We start from the raw sequence: 3,751 nt of genomic DNA, 5'->3' as shown, positions 1-3,751 counted from the left end.
ATGGAAAACTTATTCCACTATATCATTAGAAGGGAAGGCTTTTTTTTGTTTTTACTATTTCTGGAACACGGGTGGTTTTTTTAATAATCTGTTTTTTTTATTGAAAAGTTTTACAGTACATTTTATTTTCAACAAAACAAAACAAAACCCCTCCCAACCCCCTCCCCTCTTCCCAACCCTCCCCAACACCTCCCTCCCTCCCCCTCCCCCCTCCCCGACTTCCCAGAGCTAAATACAAGGTATAACAGTAAAAACAATCATAATCTACCATATGCAAACAACAATAACTATTAAATCTGTCGCACTTTAACTCTTATAAAATAACTACAAGCAATATAAATATCACATCAATACTTATTCAAATGCTAAGTGAAACTTTTTAGTCCCATATTTATTCTGGATGTAATCAATCCATTTTTTCCACTCCACAATATATCTCTGTTGCGAATGATCTTTCAGGTACGCTGAGATCTTTGCCATTTCCGCCAGGTTTTAATAATCTGTTTTTGAGAAAGAATATTTATAAAAGTCTCAGAAGATGTTACAAAAAAAGATAGATAGAAAAAGTCAATGTGACTACAGGCAGTTTGGCAATTCTGCCGTCTCTTTTTTACTTGAAAAATCTAAAATGAGAAAGAATGGAAAATTCCTTTCAGATCTATACACTATAAATAGTTATTTTAAGGCAGAAGAAGCAAAGGGCAAACATCCACATAGGGATATCATTACTTGAACAGTTTGATCCAAGATCTGAAATATGAGCCTGAAAACACTAAAGAAAAAAACAAAACAAGACTGCCTTGGGATGTAAAAATATAATTACAAGTCAGATATACTGCAGTGGACCTAGTAGGTTTGGCTGTTGCTGTTTGCAAATGGCCTACTTAACAAGGTACTGTTCTAGGACTCTAAATAACGTATTAGTATAAGCAATCATTTAACTTGCTATAAGTTAAAAATGGCAAGAATATGTGTATTTTAACCTAACTGATAGTAGCTTGAAAATATACCTCTCCTTGGTTCACAGGAAAAGAGAAATCCAAGATTCGTTTTGACATGTGTTGTGAGTTGTGTAAACTCGGGAGATGTGAAACAAGAAAATCTCAGTTTTTTATAATGTTTGATCAAGTATCTGTTTGGATACCCAATGAAACAGAACAGTTTAAAGCAACTTTTCCACATAAACAGAAGACTTGAAGAAGTTGTTTTTTTAGTGATTGAGGTATTGTGCATTTCATCCCTGATATTTTTAAATTCTTATTTTCTGACTAGATAATCAAAGTAGAAAACTTAGGAAATGAACAAATTTTGAAGGGTTTTGTAATCTACAGATATTGGCTGAATTGATCAAAAGATACAGGCAGATTTCTGAGAGAACAAATGAATCATGTTTGTACCTGAAAGATTGGGGCGGGGGGGGGGGGGAATTGCAAAAAGTTTTTATAAAATCTTATGCCAAATTAGTTTCAATTAGGAAACTTAAAACAGATTCTGTATTCACTGCAACGATGAATTTTTATTCATTTGTAATCATGAGCCATACAGCACAGAGGGGGCAAATAATGATTGTTTAAATTTTAGCCTACTTTGCAGTCAATCAATTCAACTCTCAGGAGGGAATTATCTGGCATGCAAGCTGATGATGCTAGGCTGATTAGGAATTAAGTCAAAAGGTTCAAACATCCACTTAGCAGGCGATGTTGCTTTCCAGTTCTGTTCTGAAGTCAAGTGGAGATCATGTGGGTTGCTATAAGGTCTTTGGGTGATAATAATAAAATAATTAAATCTTTTATGATATAATAATTAACTACATGCTAATCATTTGCATATATAATTCAAACTTTATTTGTTCTAAGAATAAATTTCCTGAGCTTTAAATGATTATATGTTTCTTTTACTTTTCTTTGCCATTTTATTTATAATAATTTAAAGTTATTTCATTGTTTTAAATATATTATTGATATGAAGTAAACTACCAGAGCCTTTTGGAATAGGTGGCTGCCATAAATCTAAATGATAATAATAATAATAGGAATCATTTATTATTATTATGCATTAAATCCAAAGCTTGTGGGAAAGGCTATAGTACAGAAACAAAATGAAATATTATTGATATTGATAAAATATATCATTAAAAATAATTTACTATAAGTTGTGATCTAAAGTATAACGTGCTTAAATGAAGTTTGTGGGATTTTTCAAATGAAATATGAAAAATTCATATTATTTTCTGGTTAAGATTCTGAGAATAACAGAGATACTTATTTATCAGAACAGTAGATATGGCTTAACAATATATATGGCTATTTAGAAGTAAGCATTCCATAGGAGATGTAGTTGACCCACCAGAAACTTGGAAAATACTGGTTATGGATCACTGCATATATTTATGCAACCTAAGATCCTACAAATATGAACCAGTTCTTGGAATATGAACTAGTTCTTGGTGGAAATGAAGCCCAAACTTCATTTCTTTCTTTCTATAGCACCCTCTCTCGCTCCTCCTTCATATTCATACACATATACAAAGCAGAAAATGAGATAATTTCCACTTGAGCGATCCAAGTAATAAGAACAGCCTTTTAACATCCAAACTGCCAAACACCATTGAGAGCTTCATTTGGAGACACAGTGTAACAAAATGATTTTGTTATAAAATCACACATGCTGCTTGGAGCAAAGAAAAAGGAAAATTGATGCTAAAAGAGTGGTTTCATTACTTGGCTGGATATTATAATCAGTGGGTGGAGAAACACTGTTCTAGATGAATACCTGACAAGCAGATCCCATGAAATTTGGAGGGCAATGTTTTGTGGAGATTACAACCTTCATGCTGAAGGTCAACATGCTGTTGACCTTCAGCATGAAGGTCAACAGCCTATTCTACTATTTTAAGCTTTAAAAATATCCACTTGTCATGATTTTGGGTCTGGCGTTCCAGCCCATAACATTTGTAGGGTCTTAGGTTGTGTGAATATATTCAAAATTATCTGCCAATATTACTCTGACTTCATGATCCTATTTGGAAAAAAAAGTTGTTCTCTTTCTCTTAGGTAGCTACTTCCAAAAAGCATATTCAGGAAGATAATTGCCTGCAAGAAAATAAATAGTGAAGTTGATTTTGCTTCCTTTAAATCAGGAGTGTCAAACTGCCGGCCCACGGGCCAGACGCATCATAGCAAAACCACGCTCACCCCACTGCTGGCAATGGAAAAAAAGTCATGATACGTCACGTGATGTTGGGAGTTTGACACCCCTGCTTTAAATCTCCTTATGCATGATTATGAGCTCACCAGGCATATACTTATTAATACCATCGCTGGTTATCTCACCTCTTTTGAATGTTTTCTGTGAAGAAAAGTTCCATGCTCATAATGACGTCTAATGCTGTATGATATCAATCCAAGATTTTCATTTCAAATATTTTTTTTGTTTCCTGCTGCTTTGAAGTGAATCTTTATGGGATTTCTAATATAATAGTGATTGTGAATGACTCCTAACAGCATGCTCTGTAGTTCTGCTGGAGAACTAGTTACATCAGAAAATACAATATCATTTAGAGACGAGATGTGGTTTTGGTAGGCAAAAAGGCCAGCTTCTACATACAAAGAATATAACAACTAAAAATGGGGTGTCTTGCCCCCATATCATAACAATACCATAGGGCTATTTTACGTCGATTGTAGGATCAGATTAAAGCTACAAAGAGTATTTCTTCCTCTCTCTTCCTGTGGTTTCCCCTCTCATTCAT

At 34.0% G+C, this 3,751-nt stretch overlaps 1 long non-coding RNA gene across 1 annotated transcript; it reads right to left on the bottom strand.

Moving 5' to 3' along the window:
- Positions 1-229: 229 nt before the first annotated feature.
- Positions 230-3,372, bottom strand: LOC308671247. Its single transcript, XR_014027164.1, has 3 exons — positions 3,333-3,372; positions 1,587-1,756; positions 230-500 (listed from the first exon to the last, which is right to left on the bottom strand). It is a non-coding gene; the product is annotated as an uncharacterized lncRNA (long non-coding RNA).
- Between the last annotated feature and the right edge of the window lie 379 nt (positions 3,373-3,751).

The sequence above is a fragment of the Vipera berus genome (assembly GCF_964194415.1).
Source record: "Vipera berus genome assembly, chromosome: 7".
NCBI lineage: Eukaryota > Metazoa > Chordata > Lepidosauria > Squamata > Viperidae > Vipera > Vipera berus.
Note: the sequence above shows the minus strand (reverse complement) of the source record. Positions and strands in the feature narration are given on the sequence as shown.